General features: G+C 33.1%; 1 long non-coding RNA gene across 1 annotated transcript; it reads left to right on the top strand.

Annotated features, from left to right (window-relative positions):
* Nucleotides 1-16,878: 16,878 nt before the first annotated feature.
* On the top strand, nt 16,879-17,394 carry LOC131607292 (uncharacterized). The gene is made up of 3 exons (XR_009285247.1): nt 16,879-17,012; nt 17,102-17,197; nt 17,283-17,394. It is a non-coding gene; the product is annotated as an uncharacterized LOC131607292 (long non-coding RNA).
* The last annotated feature ends 4,785 nt before the right edge of the window (nt 17,395-22,179 follow it).

Raw genomic sequence — 22,179 nt, 5'->3', positions numbered from 1 at the left:
TTTCATCACGAACGGAAACGTACATAACCTGCTCTAATGTCTCAAAAGTATATGGTGATGTTTCTTTGTCATCATCATTTGAAACCCTTAAGACTCCAATCTGATTCCCTCGAGAAAACCCATCCGACATCATAAAACACGAAAACGAAGACCAATGATTAGGCACAACCGAAATAGAATCACGATCTTGATGAATTTTTTCGGAGTTTTTGGTTCAAAAACTCTTTTTTTGTTCAACCTTCGTTTTTTGTGTTTTTGTTTGTGTTTCTTAACAGATAATCGACATGATTTCTTATGCACTAGATATGTTAGCCTTGGAATGGGTGAATGAGTTGGATATAGTGTTGAAGGTGGTGTATGATTAATGTATGGTTGTGGAGAAACTAGAGGAGTGTTCCATGGATTTGAGTAAGGAGTATGTGGTGAAAAGCCATGATTCAAGAACAAACTTGAGGATGAAGATGCAACATGGGTGTAATAAGGTGTAAAAATTTCTCATGGAAAAGATGGAAATGAGGGGGTGGTAGGAGTGATGTCTATGGTGGAATGGTATGGAAATGAAGTTGTATGATAAGGATAATCTACAGGAGGATTTGAGTATATGAATTAAAGCACTAGTTGATAGGAAGCAATTCCTATCAAAGCTATGAGATAGGATTTGTAATAGAAAAGAGGAAGAACAATACAAAACTATCTAAGAGAATTAAAATAAGGGTTAATAGTGATTTATCCCTTGCCATATAGACGAGATTCGGTTTACTCCCCTATAATTTTGTTTTTTGGGTTACCCCCTTGAAATATGAAAAGTTCTATGTTTTTGCCCCCTATGACCCCCTATAAAATTGCTTTTTTTGATTTACCCCCTGTTTTTCACTGTTTTTTACACGCTTAGGGGGTACCTTAAAATTACAGGGGGATAATAAAAAAATAATATTATAGGGGTAACCCGAATCTCGCCTATATGACACGGGGTAACGTATGATTATCCCTTAAAATAAAGATAACATTTTCATTTTATTTCATAATCTTGCTATCTCTCAGTGAGTACATATATAATAGTAGTGGTGAATAGTAACTAAAGGCCCAATAACTAACTTAGCCCACCTAAATAATATTTTAAGGTCCTAAAAATATTCTAAAAAGCATTACAAATTAAATAACAATAATATAAATTATACTTCTAATTAATCATAATCTTTACTCTATTATAGTTCAGCTAAATCTCTCTCACTAACATGTTCTAGATTGGTTTTAACATGAAAATTTTAGCAAGATGCATGGGCTATAACAATAGAATCTAATATGTATATACCACATATTTTCATACGTTTATATATTATAATTTTGTGTAGATAGTTCAACTAAATCTCTCTCACTAACACGTCCTAGATTGATTTTTTAACATGAATAATCTTAACTATTCATGAGATAACTTTTTCTTACAGACAGTATTAACTTGGTAGGTCCAGCAAGTGCACGGGGGGTGAAGTGTCTGGTTTTCTATTTCTCTGCAAGAATATAAATATGCTCTGTCTATGCCACTTCTGTCTTGAAAAATATGCAATAGTTTAGCGGCAGACTTTGTTGATACTCAAAGAAAGGAATATTTGTAGTATGTGGCCCAAACCCTAATGTGTGAGAAACAAGTAAAGAAGAAAATATTGAAGTACTTTTCTCTTTGTACTTGGATCTCTTTTTTCACTTTATTATATTCCAAAACAAGTAAAGGAGATTCCAGAATGATGTCAAAGGGACCCTCTTGGAATTTTTATTAGATCGGTAAGTAAGATAAGGTTCTGTTATCAAAAGTTGCTTAATCAATTATTATTCTCTTAAACTAAATGGGCCCTCAAAAGAGAACTCATGAATTCAAAAGATGAAAAGAAGATGAGAAGAATGTATGTGGCTTAGGAATTTGAAAGGAAAAAAGAGAAAACAAAAGGAACTTGTCAGCTCCCACTAAAGAATAATTGAAGTAAATTGCATTATTTTGAGAATTTTAGTTTTACACATAATAATGTCGTAAGCAATATGTCACTTGGTGGTAATGTAAGATTAGTTGTACTGTGTATTTATAATTATAGCATATTCTTAATTGCCTGGAAACATATGCTTATGCAGCAGATATATTGAACGCAAAATTAAGGTCTATGAAGTCCGAATAAGCTAGGATGAAGGATGCGATATGATAGATGATGCACATACAATATGATTTAAATGTATTATTAAACTGGATTAATTTAAAATTCGGCCCCTAATTTTACTTCTTTTAATAATATTTGGTTCCTCTATTTTAAAATCCAATTTTTTGGTACCTCAATTTTGTTTTTTTTTTTTTTTGGATTTTAATCCTTGTTTCAATTTGAAGTCAAATTTTAATAACATGGCAGCCAATTTAATAATGTGTCACTGCCACATCTACATTAATTAATCACATGTCATTTTATATTATATTTTTCTTTTATTGATTTGTAATTAACTTTTATTTTAATAATTTTATAAATTATTATATTTATTAAAAAAGTTAAATTAAATTACTATGAATTGATAATATTTTTTTCCACATATTGTTTTAAAATTATATGTCCTCTAAAGATTATACACTTCGTATAAAATGATTTTACACTGCCACTCAATGAAAATTCATCATTCAATCATGTCATACGATTAATTTTAAATTTAAAGTATGATGTGGCAGAATACACGATAATAACTGATTGACAGTGTAAAGTTATTTTATACTACTAGGACAAATGATAGAGAGTTAATATAATTTATTTAGTATTTTATATTAGTTGTTGTTTTGTAATAATTCTAGAATATTCTTAGGATCTTGTAAGGTTGTTGAATTGGGTTTTATAAGTTTGGGTTTTATTTAAATATCCATTAGGAGTACTATATATGTAGTCCTTGAGACATTGAAAGAATTATCAAAGAAATGAAAAAGTCTTTATTTTATTAGTTTATTTTACTTGTGTCTTTTATTTCTCTTAGCCTTTCTCTAGTTTTGTTAGGGTTCCAATATAGCTTCCTAACAATTGGTGCTCTCATTTCGATCTCATTCTCCCAAATTATATGGCTGTTCCAGAGTTCTATGGAGAAGAAGAAGAAGATGCCTATTGGTGGATTCTATGTGTGGAGAAATTTTTCAAGGAGCATGAAACACCCAAGTCATTGAAGGTTTTAAAAGCTGTTGGAGCATTGAGAGGCTCTGCTTTTACATGGTGGATATGGTGGTCTCGTGTTCATCGCAGATATAGTTGGGATTCCCTTACAACAGCATTGTTATGGCGTTTTAAACCCGAATGGAGAGAAATTTTACCAATAATGGATGAAGAAATGGAACCAATTTATGAACCAATTGAATCCATGGATCCAATATCGGCAACGGTTGAAGAGGGTTCAGACGAATCATGTAATCTATTCAAAGAAAAACCAAAACCACGAAATATCCCAGGAACCCATCAGAACCATTTTCCTTCGCCTCTTGTTGAAGTAACAAATTTTGCAACAGTAACAACCCATTCCAATACTGAAGATTTTCGTGACGATGCACGCTTCATGATCCCACCGAAACCCCCGGACACCTCAACGAATATGATTTTAAAACCACCCAAAAACCTAAAATCTTCACCTCAAACGATGTTGTCGCTGTCGACACCACCGCAGTCCCCATCTCCACCTTCACCGCCATTTCCACCAGCTAAACCCCCTAGTTTGCAAACCTCATCTGAACTGTCGCCGCCGCCAACCCGGAAACCATTGACCATAGTTTCATCTCAGCCACGACCATTAAAATGTTCAAATATCGTCTCATCTTTTTCACCACCTCCTAAAACACCATTGAAAGCTCCGGAAATTGTCTCACATCAGTCACCACCGCCTCAATGCAACAATGGAGTGTTTCATGTTGATGCTGATTTTGTGATTCCGCCGGAACCACCAGATCAGATTGTTGCTCGGTTTTTGTGTTGTGGAGAAACTGAATTCCAAAGGTACATCAACAATTTTTTCTCAACTTTCGCCCATAAGTTGTTTGTTAAAACACCCTTGACACCCACTTATGTGAATTCTACTCTGTTACAAGAATTGAAAACAACTTTAACTCTGCTTCACAGTGCTTCTTTACTTGAAAGCTTCCATTGCAGTATCACTCAACTTAGAATTGCTTGGTCTTTACTTGGTCCCAATTTCATTAAGAGTTTCAGTCCCTCGATATCGGATATTAAACTTGTTTTCCCCTATTTTCAATTTTCATTTTCTTCAATCACAAAATTTTGGCATGAAAAGAAACCGAGTATAATTCCAAATAGAAAATCCTATGTGAATTTCTTAATTAAAAGTGGTGTAGAGGTTGCTTCTGTTGGTTATAGGCATAGAAGGTGGAAGCTTGATCATGATATGTATCTTGCTGCTAGGAATGAGGTGCATATTGTTGTTGATGTCAATAACCAGAGGTCATTCCTTACTTGGAATGCATTGAATGAGTTTGATCCAAAGTATTTTGCTTTTGATTGGAGGGAGAAGTTTGAGACACAAAGAGGTACTAATTTGGCTACAGAACTCAAGAACAATGCTAACAAGTTGGTTAAGTGGACTACACAGGCTATTTTGGTGAGTGCTCATATGATGAAGTTGGGATATGTTTCTCGGATTCATCCCTGTCATCATTTTGTGATCTTGGCTGTTGTTGGATATAAAACTAAGGACTTTGCTGCACAAACTAATTTGAATCCAATCATTATGTGGGGAATTGCGAAATTTGTCGTAGCCTTGTGCATAAAATTGAAGGAGGTGAACATGACATTGGCAAAATCTGAAGTTAAATTGATTCAAGAGAATATCACAGATAAGGCATGCAATCACAAGGATGTGATCAGGATTGCAACAACAATGAGTAAAGTGAAGTCAAATGCAACTTTTAGCTGCTCTAATAATGAGTTTGGCAATGTAATAAACAAGGAAATGGAAATTGGTTATGAAGATGAATATCAGAAATTATTGAGGACAGCAATTAAGTGCGTGTGCTACTCGGAAAAATATTCGGAGGAAGTCTTAAGGTTGGCTATAAACAAGACAACTTTTGATGAATTGACACTAACTAAAGTGGTGACAACTAGTGTTGAGGTTAATTTGCATCGACTTGCAGAGGAATCCCAAAGAAAAAACAATGTTCCTTTAGATCCTGCAATTGACAATGGAGCTTCTAGATACTATCAAATTATTCTATTTGGAAAAGGTACACTTTCAGCAACTAAATTTTTTCTAATTTTTGATGTTGTTTTCTCCCTAATAATTGGAGGTGAAGTGATTAATACAATGGATATTTTGTACACTCGGTTTGTGTCATTCGTGAAGTTAATTATTATACTGAAAACAATGCTTCAAATATCACTAAAGGGATACCTATGTGGTACTGTTGGAAATTGTATGAATGAGAGTGAAAATAATTTTTGTTGGATCATAGCAAAGGGAAGAAATTTTATGGTGGCACAAGTGATCACTATCCTTGGCTGTTCAATTATTGAGACATTTACTGTGGGATATCTATTTATCATGATTAATGCAGTAAGTCTTGCTAATTTGATAAGCTCATTTGAATCTATAAAGGTAATGAGTGGGGTGAAAGGTGAAAAGGCTCAATCTCTTGACAATTATTTTGCTGATCCTCTAATGGATTTTAGATTACAATGGAAGTTTGGTGAGAATTTGGATTTGTATAAAGAAATTAGACGGTACTCTTTCAATCAGTGGGATCCAGGCGATTTACTCAAGAGTCCGACTTTTATGACTGAACCTTGAGGACAAGGTTCAAGTGAACCCGGCGGCAATGATAGAGAGTTAATATAATTTATTTAGTATTTTATATTAGTTGTTGTTTTGTAATAATTCTAGAATATTCTTAGGATCTTGTAAGGTTGTTGAATTGGGCTTTTATAAGTCTGGGTTTTATTTAAATATCCATTAGGAGTACTATATATGTAGTCCTTGAGACATTGAAAGAATTATCAAAGAAATGAAAAAGTCTTTATTTTATTAGTTTATTTTACTTGTGTCTTTTATTTCTCTTAGCCTTTCTCTAGTTTTGTTAGGGTTCCAATATAGCTTCCTAACAACAAATATATATAATGTTATATAAACACTCTTTATAAAGAAAAATCATTGATCATTCTTTATTAATATATATTTTTTAATAAATACAAATTATTAAAAATAATAGGAAAAAAATGAAAGCATAAAAAAATTCGACAAAAGCAATAACTCAACAGGATCAACTTATCCTTAATTTTATTTTTCAAAAGCATAACTAGAAAGTTAATCAAATGTTATAATAAAAAAAATATGCATGGACTAATATATCACACATACATTTCTCTATTTAAAAATGTAAAATATAATAAATTTAATTGAACAAAAATGTGTAAAATATTCTTTCGTTAATTAAAAGATGTTAAAGGATAATATTCACATTAAAATATGCACGAATGGCCAACATTAAATCAGTTTCAAGTTAAGAATTCCTCCAGTTTCTCGTGTTAGTATTTTTTATAGAAAGAATGATTTCATGCTATTCAGTTTTGAAAGAATTGCAAACTTCAATCTTAGCTAATAAAATGGAAGACAATTCAGTTTCCATACTAGCAATTCAGTTTTTATACACGTGCTCAATGTATAAAAAATAAGATGCAAACGTTTAATAAATCAATGTACTTTCCATTGCCAGTCTTTCATCTACTATACTCCTCCAGGAAAAAAAGAATACTTAATGTCAAGCCAAATTGAAAAAGATTATGATGCATGATTTGTCTTTTGTACATGAAATATATATCTACTAATAAGCAGACCACTCATTATCGGTAGTCAACAATTTCAAACAATGAGACAGATAACCATATTTATTTATTGTTTTAATATCTCTCATACCAAGACCTCATTTAGACAAAGGTGAGTAAATAACCTTCCAATATATAATAATCAACTTTTTAATGTCTAGGCTACATGTCCACATAAAATATATGTTCCAAGAATCTAGTTTGTTAAGAAGATTGATTGGCCATTTATAATTTCTAAGATTATACAAAAGCATGCATTGTATGACGGACTAGACCAATTGAACCCTGTCTATCATATATAGAAAAAATGTGGACCTTCAAATTAGCTAGCTTGACCAATATACTCTATTTTCTAATCTTAAGATGATAACTTTAGGATTTAATTTGAATATTGGAACTCCAAGATATTTAAAAGTTGTTTGTCCCAAAGTGAATTCAAGCATATTTGCAAATTGAGTCGACCTAGATTCAACACTAGCTCCACCATAAAGCTTAAACTTAATTTAACTAATGTGCTGATTGGAATTCTGACCATATTCTTGAAAGAGATGGTTAATCACTTGAGCATTTTTCTTTAAACAAGGAAACTCCCATGTATGTGCAAGGAAGATCATCAATAGGAAAGCCAGTAAGCCGAAATAACTGATTCAATCTTCTCAAGGAGATGGATCCAGAATAAATAGTTGACTTTGCTCTGCTGAAAAATTTGGTTTGAAGCCATAGAATAAATTGTAAACAAGTTTTACAAGGCAGTGATATTGGTAATGCTAGCTTTGCAGAAAATAAAAATATTATTTGCATAAAGCACATGGAAAAAGATGGTTGTATTCTTGGAAATTTTGATCAACTAAAGATCATCATGTGAAACCAACCTAGTAATAGAGCATCCAGCAAAAAAGAAGAGAAACTACTTCTACAGAAAACACATTTCACCTCGGACGCGAAATGCATTTAACCTTGGCTAAAGTAGCGAGGTAACAAATGACGTCATGAAAAATAACTACTTATTACCCCCCGGTTTTTGAAACACCAAGGTGAAAATGCCTATGCACACGGGTTTGAACCTCAGCTTCTGCACTTCTAATATTTTTAAAACTAGTGCATCAAACCTCTTGGTTTATCAATAACACCGAGGGATAAGATTGATATTTTTTTAAAATTCGTTACAAATTAAAGAATATTTATAAATTAATTGTTTACCCATGATATTAAATTGTTTACATATAATATTTCTATAAGTTATATAATAAATTTTGAATCTGATTCATCGTATCAGTGTTGGCGAAGATCAATGTTGGATCCTCATTTCATTGAAATGTCGGACAAGATAAAGTGTTAGATGCAATATATTCTAGATGCTTTTTGCATTAATTTGTTTCTGATATAAAAAAGAAAAGAGTTACTTAAATGAATGAATATACTATTATTGATGAACACCGTAAAAAATTGATTATTGAAGAATAAAAATCTTAAACACAATTTATTTTATCCTCATGCAATCCATCGTAGAGAACTTTACTGATTACGCTTTAAAGTTTTCATGTTATATGTTTCATTAACAATTTTTTATATTCATAATGCTTTTATAATGGATGTCTGTTAGGTTTCTTGCGGATCACTAATGGGAGTGTCTTGAGCGTTGATACTCATGAAATGGAAGACACATATTTGTTTAAGGATAGTGATCAATATTCTCAATTATCACGCCGAAATAATAAACTCAATTTTGGGGAAAAAATCAAGGTAAAAGGTGTATAAGCTTTTTTTAACATTACATTATTTACACATAATATTAAATTACATTATTACAACAAATGCATTGTTATCATAGTAGTTGTTGTTCTTGGAGAACAACACATCTTTGCTCTAATTCAGATCTTGTTGGATACATTTTGTGCTCATTATATTAAAGATCTATGAACTTCATGTGTAATGCCCCGATTATTTAATTATTTATTTAATTAAATATCCTTATTTTATTTTCGGAATCTATCGGTTGAGAATTATTTTGTGGAGAATAAGTATTGATGTCGGTGTTATTTTAAGAAGCGTATTTGAATTTATTAAGTTAAAAGTCGAACTTTAGTCGGACGGTCGAAGAATAATATTAAGAATAATATTATTTACCAGTCGTAATTATTATATCGACGGAATATTATTAAAAGTGATATATTGGTTATTTCGGATTAATTATCTTATTGGGCCTAAGTTGGTTTGTGAAAAATAGTGTGAAGGCTAAGTCCAATTGCAAAGAATAAAATTAGAGTTTTAGAGATAGAAGAGTAGTGTTGTCATTTGGAAAAATCAAGTTGTGAAGAGAAGAAGGAAGTCTTGGAGAAGATGAACAAAGCTTAGAAACTTACATCCATGGTGCCAAATTGGAGACCCATTGAGTTGCTTTAATTGACAAGGTAAGGGTGGGGTTCTCTTCCTACAATGGGGCTTATGAATAATTGTATGTGGGAAATTGGTTGTGTAGATTTATTGCATTTGCTTGTGTTAAATTGTTCCAATTCTGTGTATCTGTGTGTTTGCTGTTTGCTGCTATTTATGTTCATATTGGTATGCTTCCGAAATGGCTATGTTGTGCTTTAAATGTGAGGCTGAAATATTGAAATACACAAGAAATGAGAGAATGAGCCATGAAGATACAACATCCATGACAAGGAGACAGACGGCATGAAGGGCGACAGTGGCGGCATGTGGTTTCCAAATTGACTGACGACATTGTGAATTTTGTTCACGCACATACTTGTAAGCTACTTATTGTGCGATTTAATGTGTTTCCTTTCCAATCCTCATATATGCCACTTACTGTTAATTAATTAATGAATATATATAATGAACTGAACCTTGGGGTTATATAACAGCAGTTATAATAAAATGTCAAAATAGTTCCGTTTGATCGAAATAGTCAAATTAAGTGGTATATTTAGTTGTCCAGAATTTGATGAAAATTGACGTGGTAGCTAATTTTAATTAGTACATTAACGTGGTAGTGTTATTTTGTCGAAATTGTGATGTTAATCGGTCGATTAATTAAATATTGAATTAATGTCCAATAAGCCTATTTAATTGGAATAGACTTAAACTTTGATTAATTATTCGGTTGGTCGATAAATAACGATATCTTGAGAATTTGACCGTAATCATACTTTGGGATTTAGTAAATAACTTAGGAACTATGGTATGACAATAAGTAGTGAATTTAACCGAATGAATTGGATAATCGGTGAAGTAATTGAATTGTATATGAAGTATAACCTGGAAACTCATTAAGTCGTGAATATTAAGGATGTAACTGGAAGTTAGATAACCGGTAGTGATGCAGGATTAATTAAAGGAAGTTTTGTGAATAATTTGGGTTAGTTAATAGTGGATTAGTGAGTTAAATAAACAACTAATTTGTAGAGAATTATGAGATTAATGTGAATTGACTTAATGTGTTGTTTGTTGTTATATACCGAAACATGATGATGTTGTGATGATTTTGTTAATACGTGAAGTTATATGATTGTCGTAATATACCGAAGCATGATGATATCGTGATGATTTGGTTACTATGTGACGATGAACGATTATTTGTAACGTTGAACAATTATTTGTGACATTGAATTACCTCTAATAATTGGTAATTATCAGTGATGTAGGCGTATGCCTCACAGTGACGTGTGATTGTGATGAGTATGTTGTGTACATCTTGTTTGTCGAGTCACATCGCATATGCATACTCTGTGACGGTCTGGATTGGCAAATTAGTGACAAAAGCTTATGCCTTATGCCTCAAATTTGGGCGATTGGCAACAGGGGTTGAAGCTCCGATTGGTACCACATGCATATACATGAGTCATGTCCCATGCGTCCTATGTGATTCATAGTTGTGACGTTTTGCGACGATATCGTGATTGTATATTGTGACTTGTTAATTGATGGAAGTATGTGAAAATGTGAATTGATGATTTTATGAATAGTACGATGATGTCAATATTTGTGAATGCGATTAACAAAATATGTCTGGTGTGACTTATATGTGATGTTTTGTGATTAGCCGTATATGTGATGTTTTGTAATTAAATGTATATGTGATGTTTTGTGACTAGATGAATGACTTATATGCTGTGATGTTTTGTGACTAGATGAATGACTTACATGCTGTGATGTTTTGTGACTAGATGAGCGACTTATATGTTGTGATGTTTTGAGACTAAAATTGTGATTTATACTCGTGATGTATCATGATTTTACTTGCAAGTGAATGACTGATGTTTATATATAATTGACGTGAATGTCAAATAGTGTGACTTATGATGCGATGAGAAGTATGTGAGATTTGTGAGTTAGTGAAAGTATGAAGTGTATGGCAATATTAATACTGGTGATGTAATAAATATATATGTCTGAATCCCAATATGCAATTTATCATACGCTCACTTATATGATTTGATATCTCACCCTTTTCTCGTATTCGTCGTTGCCTTTATATTGGTAACGTGCAGGTGTTCGAGTATGAAGATTTAGTTGCTGTTTAACGAGTCGGTTGTAGCTCTAATACGTAGCACTCGGGGGGGGGGGATGATTTATGATGTTTATCATGTTGTTGTTTATTGTCTTATCTTAGCTGAATAATATGTTATTGACTCAAAGAATGAGAATTATAACTCTGCGGTTTTAACGAAAGAAGTTATTCTATTTTAAAAGGTATTATGTGCCTGAGTACTTGTTGATTGATTAAGGGTAATTCTATGTATCCGCTAAATGCGATAAAGTGATTTGTTATGAGGTGAACATGTGATGCCTCATTTATTTGTTGAGAAATTTTGAGCTTTGATTCTTGCATATATTTGTCAGGTAGAAATGGGGTGTTACATGCAATTAACTTTTAATGAGCTATCTTTCTCAAGTAAGGAAATATCAGTTCCAAACATTGGAAATGTTTTTTCTGCACTTGCAGCCATCATTGAGAACTATTCCAAGCTTTTTTAAGCTTCAAAATTTCATTATATTGAGCAAATGTTATCAAGGCAAATGCTTTCACAAAAAAGATATATAGTGGTGGATGTAGATAGTTTGTCGGAAATTGATGTCTTAGAAATATCTTGAGAGTTGTACCTTTAAGAATGTAGGATAGAGATTCGTTGTTGTAGTTATGTGATATATTTCCTTGATTTTCAAAAAAAAATCGAGGGGAAAAATTATCTATGTTAAAAAGAAAAATAAATTGTTAGGACTTTGTTTGTCGCATGCATTTTATTAAAACAAGATGTTCAGCAAGATGTTGGACAAGATGTCGTAAACATGTTGCTACGACATTGTAGTCTCTATTGTTTCTAATTCTAGAAGATCATTTACAATTGTTCAAGAAGATTTATTTTGTTATTTGTAGATCAAGCAACGCATTGAAGATTGGATTCTCTGAAGATTTGTTTCAAAGCTGAAGAGATATCAAATACTTAATTTGCTTGATTGATATTAAAACCTTTTTCCACGCGTTTGGAGATTTGATTTGATATGATTTGATTTGCAGAAGGTTATAGCTAGATTTAATATCCAAGTCCAATAGTTGTACTGACTTATAAAACGGGAAGACTAAACCTAAGAAAAACACAAAGAAAATAAGGATTAATATTGTTGCAAGAGTCTTAGGGTTTTGGGATTCTTTTTAGAGTCTTGTGTTTTTGTGTATGTCACTCGTGTATCTGTTGATGCATAGAGTTTGGTTGATTGTTCATTGTTAACTATCAATCACTCATGAGATTTTAAGCAAGAGTGCATTGTGTGTAATTGGAAGTATGTATTCTATCAATTGTTTTTGTTGTTAACAATCATAGGGTGTGATTGAGGAAAGTGGGAGGGCAATATCATATCTAGGGATGTCCTGAGTAGAAGTTGCACAAGGTAGTGATTAGGCGATAAGGTGTAAACTAGGGTTGTTTAGCTTTAAACTAATATTATCATAGTAATTTTCCTTCCTGGCTTGGTATCCCCCTAGAGTAGGTGAGTTGCACCAAACTGGGTTAATAATTGATTGTGTCTTTTACCTTCTGATATTTACCTCTGCATAAGTATCATTTTGGTAAAAAGAAATGATGAAAATAGAATATTATGGACTTTTCACGATGGTGTGGGAGCACCTATAAGGGTGGAAAGAGTATTTCTCCTAAAATTTCCTTCAAAATATTATTCAATCCAATTCATCCACTAACATATTTTTAGTAGATGGATATCCATCCATCCAAAATTATTATTTTTTCAAATAATCATTTTTTAAAATTTGAAAAAAAAGGATTTTTTTCATTTTTGGAAAATAATTCCGTTTTTGTATTACTGGAAAAAAAATCAATTTTTACATTAGAAAACAAAAAAAAAAGTTTTTTTTTGGAATTTCGTGAAAAAACAATTTTTTTTATTTAAAAAAATCGGTTTTTTGTGTTTTAGCAAAAAAACTATATATTTTTGTTTCAATTTTTTTTTTTGTATTTTTCAAAAACGCAATTTTCTTAGTTTTCTAAAAAAGATTAATTTTTTTGTATTTTTGAAAAAAATCAATTTTAAAAAAAAAAGATTTAACGGAGATAAAAATAATTCATTGGATCACTAAAATATCACTACGCCAAATTTAAGCTGTAGCAGCGCAGCTACTAAAGCGCTTTTAGCAAAAGCGCTCTCGTAGGGTTCGCTAAAAACAAAATTAATAAACAAAGGGAAAATGATGCAAAAAAAGCGCTCTGGTAGGGGGGGGGGGGTATGAGAGCGCTTTTAAAAAGCGCTCTGGTAGGGGGTTGTATGAGAGCGCTTTTAAAAAGCGCTATGGTAAGGGGGGGTATGAGAGCGCTTTTCAAAAGCGCTCTGGTAGGCTTGTCTATTAAAGCGCTTTTCAAAGCGCTGCTATAGGGGGATTTAATGAGAGCGCTTTTTAGTCAAAAGCGCTGGTATAGACCAGGCTATGAGAGCGCTTTTCAGAAGCACTTTAGTAGCCTTTATTACTAAAAAATTAAACCAAAAACACGCTTCACCGGTTACTGTTTCTCACTTTCTCTCTTTCGTTTTCTGTTCTCTGCACGCGAAAAACCCACTGTATCTTCATCGCCCTTCCGTCCACCACCGTCGGTGCCGTCCACCACCGTCGGCGTCCCTCCGTCTACACTCGTTTTCTCCTCCGTCTTCATCCAGAACCTCACCGCCGGTGAGTTTTAGGTTTCATTTTCTACACTCGTTTTCTGCCTGCAACTTGTTTGATGACATGCCTGAAAGAAATTTGATAGCATTTCTATAGTAAAACAAATTGATTCATATTAAGTTTATTTTCATATGTAGTTTATATTCCAAGTTGAATGATATTGTGCAATTTATTTTGAGAATGAAGCATATTACATGTTTGATTAAATGTCTTTAGAGTGTATTGTTGAGTTTGAATGATATTGTGCTTCTCTTTGAGTTTTGGTTTTGGTTCATGTTCATGGCTGCCCGAGTTCGTTGTGTAAGACATGTTTGAAGTGAACTTAAGTATGTGTTAATAGGTTGTGTAAGACATGTTTGAATTGAACTTAAGTATGTGTTAATAGGTTAAGTCATATTTTGTATTGATATTATTTGATTTTGATTCTAAAGACATCGTTGAGCTTTGATATTTGAATATGCATGATTTTGGTTGATCGATAGATCTTTTGGCTATGGTTGAGTTTACTTTCTTTCATCTTGAACTTGTTTGAAGTGAATTTTGAGAGCCAATTTATACGTATATCATGGCTGTCCGGGATGTTGGTTTAGGGATTTAGAACTTGTTTTGAACCCAATTTCTCATGGTACAATGTGACTTCTTGCATCTTGTTTCATTTTTGGTTTGAAAATTGTGTTAGTTTGTGAGTTTACTTGAATTTGAATGCATTTGACATAATGATACAATGCTGATTTTTTTAAGCTATGGATTATGACCTAATTTTTATATTCTTCAATTAAGTTTTTTATTTTATATTTTTTAGGAATATCTTTGCTAGATAGGGGTTACTTGTGAAGAGTGAAAGTTTGATCTCATTCAAGAAGTTGCTTTCTACTATACAGGTAATTATTTGTTCTCTCTCGCCAAAGTAATATGTTGCGTTTTATTGCTTCTGATTCATTCCGTGTATCCTTTGCGTTTTGACAGAAACGCATTATACCGTTCTGTTCCTTAATAATTAGTTGTTTTTGTTTAGCTTAATTAATTAAGACATGAGTGTAATACTCATTATTCCGACATGAGGAATATTCTCTGATTTTTAAGTGATGAACTTACTAAATTTGTAACTTTTAGATTATATTAAGTAATACTCATTATTCTGACATGTGGAATATTCTTGATGTCAATTTCGTTAATCGTTAAGTGATGAACTTACTAACTTTGTGAATTGAATTCGCCATAGGGGTTACTTGTGAAGAGTGAAAGTTTGACCGTTTTTGTTTAGCTTAATTAAGACATGGATAAGACATGGATGAATTCAAACCGATTGTCGAAAGAGTACGAGAAAGGGGTATGGGAATTCGTTGAGTTTACGGTTGCGCACTCCAAAGACCCGCTTCGAATGCCGTGTCCTTGCTTGGGTTGTTGTTATGGGGGTAAGTTTGACGGGAATAAGTTGGCATCCCATTTACTACGGTTTGGAATTGATAGAAGTTATACATGTTGGACAATGCATGGTGAGAAAAGTAACGGGAATGCTGAGTCGAGTTGTAATAGGAAGTATGCTTCAAACGACGATTGCACAGACACATACGATTACGATCGAGTCGAAGAGTTGGCAAGGGAAAAGTGCACAACACTTTGGGAGATTTACTTCACCATAGACCGCTCCCAGATGGACACCTGAAAGTATCGGTGGATGTTGTAGTAGATCATGATGCGATGCTACCGGTACCTGACATGGTCTCAGAGACGACATTGCTGCGAGATGCAATAGGATCATTTGTTGCATGGCCCTCGGAGCTCATTACCATTAGTGATGAGGTATATTGAAAACGATTATGAATCATTTAGTTTTCGAATATCAATTCTAAACCGTTTATTAATTATTTTTTACATTTTAATTTTAGACTGCTCCTATAAAACCCGCAATTAAGGGTAAAGGGATTTTACAGGAGGAGGAGTCTGTTGCATCACTAAAAGAGGTACATTTAAAGTGTTAATATATAATCTGAATCTAAATCTGCATGATTTTATATTTTACCTAACTTATATGATTTTTAGGCATCCGCTCGGGAGTCACAACAAGTGACGCAGCAAGTTCGTAGCGTACCACCCACTGGTCCTCCGAAGCCAGCGGCAAAAAAGGCGGTGCTTTTGTGCCTCGATACCGGTCGACGCTCGCAACAATGGTTGATATGTCCGATTTGAAGGATGGTGCTTTACGTGAAATCAATATGGATGAAAGTGTCTTCGGTATTGAATTCAAGTCACTTATTACAATTGATGACGTGGAAGAGATTTTTAGGCATGATCAACTAGGCGTCGGTAATATGCACTCATACATCCGGTAATATTCACTCATCCGATATATTATTTAATTAGTCCCACAATATAATTTATTTACACATTTCAATGAAAATAATCTAATGTTTATTATGTTTTTATTTAAGGTTGTTGTATGACAGAGTGTTGCGCGGGACTGCATTATCTAACAGATTCCGTTTCGTGTCTTCCGCCCATTGTAGTGGAATGGCAATTGCTTCGGAACCGGAATCCGTTAGACAGCGCTTAGTCGATAGATTCATGTCCACCGGCAATACAGAAAGTCTGCATCTTTGGGCGTATAATACCCGACCAGTAGGGTTAGTTTCTCATTCTTGGTTCATCTAATCTCTGTTTCTTTTGTGTATAGCAAAATTTTCATATAACCTATTGTTTTAATTTATAGAGCACACTGGTTGCTGCTTGCTATCAACCCTATAAGAGAAGTCGTGTATTATCTGAATTCGGTAAATGGTGAATGGACCAATTATCCGGCTATGAAGGACATCGTTGATTTGTAAGTGGGATCGTTCTAAATATATATTCGTGTATATTTATATATTTACTTATTTGTGGGATTGATCTAAACATATGCTTTTATATATTTGTTAATTAGATCAATACAAGTGTTCCGAAGTCAACGGGACGCACAGGTATCCCGGACTAAATCAAACAACATTACTTGGATCCAAGTGCAGGTACATTATTTTTCACAATTTTGCTTATAATATTTATGCTACTTGATAAAACAAGACAACTAAAGAATCTTATTTGTTTTTCTATGTAGTGTCCGCAACAGCGAAACAGTTACGATTGCGGATACTTTGTTTTGAGGTTTATGAAAGAAATCCTTCAGGCGAATCAATTAGAGATTCCGCTCACGGTATGAATTTATAACTTAAGATAATTTCATATAATTTATTACATTTAAATAAATATATCATTCATATTATGTTTTTGTTTTATAGTACCTTGACGAATTCCGTGCTGCTGGGTACCCGAGACTTAAGTTGGAAGAAATCAAAGAGGATTTGTGTCAATTTTATATTAAGCAATTTTTCATGTAGGATTTGTGTCGATTTGAACTAGAATATTATTGATGTTGTAATGATGTATATATATAATTTTGGATATTATAATGGTATTATATTAGTATATATATTGTCTTACTGATGGCTGAAATAATATCGTCGAAAATATATTACAGGTCGAAAATATTACAGGTTGAAAACATATTACAGGTCGACTGGGAGGATTAAATTACAGACTGCACATTAAAATACCTCATTTAGCAAGGACAACGCTTTTAAAAAGCGCTCTTAAAGGTCCACCTACTAAAGCGCTTCTTAGTAAAAGCGCTGCCAAAGATTAATAAAAAAGCATAAAAAAAATAAAAAAAACGCAAGATACGAAAGCGCTTTTGGAAAAGCGCTCTTATAGGGGGGCTATCAGAGCGTTTTTTCCAGAAAAAGCGCTCTCATAGGGGGGGCTATCAGAGCGCTTTTCTGGAAAAAGCGCTCTTAAAGGGGGGTCTACCAGAGCGCTTTTTCCAGGAAAGCGCTCTTATAGGAGGGGTCTACCAGAGCGCTTTTTCCAGAAAAGCGCTCTTATAGGGGGTGTCTACCAGAGCGCTTTCAGAGCGCTTTTGTTACCTACGCCAGCGCCAGCTTTTACAGCGCTTTTAAGCGCTTTAAAAGCCCAAAATAAGCGCTTTTAAAGCCCCAACGTGTTGTAGTGTATGTTGGATGAATTGGATCAATCCATGCATATAAATGGAAAATTTTAGTCCAATCTATTAACTTATTTTTTATGTGGTGCATGGATTGGATTGATTTTTGGTGAATGATGAATTCGGAAGACAATATAAAATTTTATTAAACGTTATAAAATTTTCAAAAAACAAATTGCCACCCCTTTTTTTATTAAACGTTATAAAATTTTAATTCTTCAATATAATCAGCGAGAATATGATGAATTCGGAAGACAATATATAAACAAACCTACACTTAAACAATAAATCTCTATGAGAAACCTAACAACATACAAATTAAGAAAATGATATATTTATCGTACAAGATCAAAGTAGAAAGTAAAGAAAAAGGGTTAGAGGGATTTTACGCCATAAGTTATACAGGTTGCCTCGTCCTCGAATGACACTTATTCCAGTTGTAACGCCCCGAATTTAATTAAATTGGTTAATTAAATTATTAAAGGATTTAAATATTGGATTTAGTCGAATTTGGATTTGTCGGTATTTTTTTTAAGAAGTGTATTTGGATTTATTAAGTCGGATAGTCGGAAGAATAATATTAAGGATAATATTATTCAATTGTTGGAATTTTATCGTCAAAGTCGGAATTATTTTATTAAGTCGGTATATTAAAATAATCGGAATTTATTTTAATGGAGTTTAAGTGGAAGTATTATTTTTATATTAAGTGTGGAAATAATATTGGGCTTGAATAGTGGTGTTACTATGTATTAAGGGGTATAATTTAATTAGGCCCATTAGATGTGGTAACCAAGTGGTGGTGTCACTTTATCATTTTGGAAAAAAGTAGAAACATAGTAGAAGAAGAGGAACCGAGGAAAGGAGAAAAGAAAAGAGGAAAGGGGGCTAGGGTTGTGAAGAGGAGATCTAAAATATTGCTCTAAAGTGTCAATTTTCTCCAATTTTTCCATTGAATCTCCTTAAAGCTGCACTCAATCCAAGGTAAGGGTGAGATTCTTACTACCTAAATGGGAATATGATGGATTGTATGTGGGTTTAGGGTATAGATTGGTCAGTGTGTTGGGTTAATTTTGTTCTGTCAATGTTTGAAATTATTGTTGCTGTTCATTGTTAATGGAAATGAGAAATTTATTTAGTAATAGGAACTAATTAGAGATAATGAAATTCTGTGCGTATGAAAATAAGGAAAAGAAAGCGAATGTTGATAGAGTAAGAATTATGATTAAATAAATATTTTAGATATTAAATTAGGAGTAGAATTTATATTAGTATTTTATTTTATAATGTTCTCTAGAATGTTCTTAGGATTTTTAAATGTTGTTGAATTGGGCTTTAATTAATATTGGGCCTTTAGTTTACTATCCATTAGTATTATTATATATATGTAATGTCTTTGACACTTGAAAATCAATCAAAGAAATCAAAGTTATCTTTTATTTTAATTTCCTTTACTTTTAATGTTCTTCCCCTTTTAGTTAGAAAACCCTAATTTTATAGTCTTGATAGGAATCTTCCTATCAATTGGTGCTTTCATTATGTACTCAAATCCTCCTATGGATTATCATTTTCATACACCTTCATATCATCCATGGAGTATTCCTCTTACCTATCCCACAAACCCCTCATTTCCATCTCCTACCACACCTTCATTTCCATCTTTTCCATGGGAACTTTTTACACCTTGTTACACTCATGTTGGATCATCATCACCAAAGTTGTATCTAAATCATGGGTATTCACCACATCCATCTCATCCTAACCCATATTCATCATCTCCTTATTCATATCACTACAATAATTATCATCAACAACTCCAACCAACAAATACCTCTTCCACACTTTTTCATCAATATCAAACACATTCTAGAAATAGAAGAGATTTTGAAAAGCATTTACAAGTGTCTCATTCCTCTTTTAAGAAAAACTTAGAAAAAAAATCAAAAACCGTTCTCAAAAAATCCAAATCCACCAACATCAACACACATACCTGTCAACAACAAGCTCTCATTTCCACCTCTACAACATCAACAACATCCATTCTAAATGCAGATCTGCAGAAATCTTTTTCTCAAGTTTTAGAAGGGTTTAGAAAATCTGAGAATGAGATGAAAGATTCATTTCAAGAAATTGCTAAATCAGATACAAATTTTAAAGAGAGTTTGAAGAAATTTCATTTTCCTTTAAAAACATCATCAGAAAAAAGTTATGTTTTGCAAACATTTTCTTCGAAAAAATGTTCAGCTCCGACAGCATTTCCGGTGTCATCTCCGACGACATTTCCGATGAAATTTTCGATGTTACCGGAACCATCAGACCCACGGCCATTGAAACAAACAGATGGATGGTTGAAATCCAAAGACAATAATATTTTTTCGGCAACATTTCCGGCTCTGGCAGTATATCTGACGAAATCGCCAACAGTGTTTCTGAGTTCTTCTCCAGAAAAATCTTCGACCCCGAAACCATACCCGACTTCATCTCCGATGACATTCTTGATGTCCACAGCACCTCCGACGGGATCTCTAACAAAAACAATTTCAGCTTTGCCTTCAATACCTCCACCGCCAATCTCCGGTCGCCCCTCGTTACTGCCACCACCACCGTCAAAACAATCTGATTTATTTTTAACCCAGTCTCTATCGCCTCTACCACCTAAAACCTGGGATCCGCAAACATCATCGAAACAGCCATCGTCGCCGCCTCTGAAATACCATTTTCATTTAGCTCTGCGACAGCCTTCAAAACCACCGGACTTTGTTCGAGCGATGATAGTACTTCCACGACGAGTCACGTTCGGAGGTGATGATGACGCCTTTTCCGGCGACAATTTTTGCATCTTAGTTTTCGATCCCGGCGGTGATGAATATGCTTTACCCGGCGTGAACTCATGGTAAGATGAGAGAAAAAAGAAACAGAATGAAAAAGGATGAAGAAAGAAAGCAGAAGAAAGAATGAAAAAAAAAAAAATCTGCTCACCTATAATTGAAATGGAAACAAGGTGTCTCCAATTTTCCAACCATACTCCTCACGTGCTTCCACGTGCTTCTCTCCATCACCAATTAAACACATGTGACACTTTTATTTAAAAAAAAATAGAGACACCCACTTTGGTCAATGGTCATCACGTGAGTTTAATATGAAAGACAACTTTTTTTCAAATCCACTACCCATTTTTTCAGGACCACTCACATCACATGTTCCTTCAAATTTCTCTACCCAATTTATATCAGTAGGACTCCAATTTCATTTCCACTCTCTTTACATAAAAAAAAAAATAATAATTTAGCTTATTTTACAACCTTGAGGACAAGGTTGTTTTTGAAGAGGTGAGTAATGATAGAGTAAGAATTATGATTAAATAAATATTTTAGATATTAAATTAGGAGTAGAATTTATATTAGTATTTTATTTTATAATGTTCTCTAGAATGTTCTTAGGATTTTTAAATGTTGTTGAATTGGGCTTTAATTAATATTGGGCCTTTAGTTTACTATCCATTAGTATTATTATATATATGTAATGTCTTTGACACTTGAAAATCAATCAAAGAAATCAAAGTTATCTTTTATTTTAATTTCCTTTACTTTTAATGTTCTTCCCCTTTTAGTTAGAAAACCCTAATTTTATAGTCTTGATAGGAATCTTCCTATCAAATGTCATGGTATATAGGTGAACTTGCCGTTCCGCAAGGATGCTGGGACAACCGACAATACCCCCTTAGGCCATATCAAATACGTTTTGTGCTTTCTAGTGTTTGTTCTATGCGTGTAGCTCTGTTCCATAATACATATTGAAACTTAAACTATGACATTCTATCTTTATATGCTTTCAGTGTGTAGTGTTATTCTTGTTGCTTACAGTACATACATGAGCTTGTCTTGTTCTTTTTTATTGTTTCTATATCACTACTACCTAAGACATAGGTAGACACACACATATATAATGATATGCATAATGGTATGACAAAGTGAAAGGAGTTATAGAATTAATAAAATGCAAAATAGTCTCATTTATAGTCGAATTAAGCGGTATATTTAGTTGTCCGGAATTTGATGAAAATTTATGTGGTAGCTAAGTTTACTTAGTAGGTTAATGTAGTAGTGATATTTTGTTGAAATTGTGCTATTTTACGA

The sequence above is a fragment of the Vicia villosa genome, linkage group LG5 (assembly GCF_029867415.1).
Source record: "Vicia villosa cultivar HV-30 ecotype Madison, WI linkage group LG5, Vvil1.0, whole genome shotgun sequence".
NCBI lineage: Eukaryota > Viridiplantae > Streptophyta > Magnoliopsida > Fabales > Fabaceae > Vicia > Vicia villosa.
This window is presented reverse-complemented; position numbering and strand designations above follow the sequence as displayed.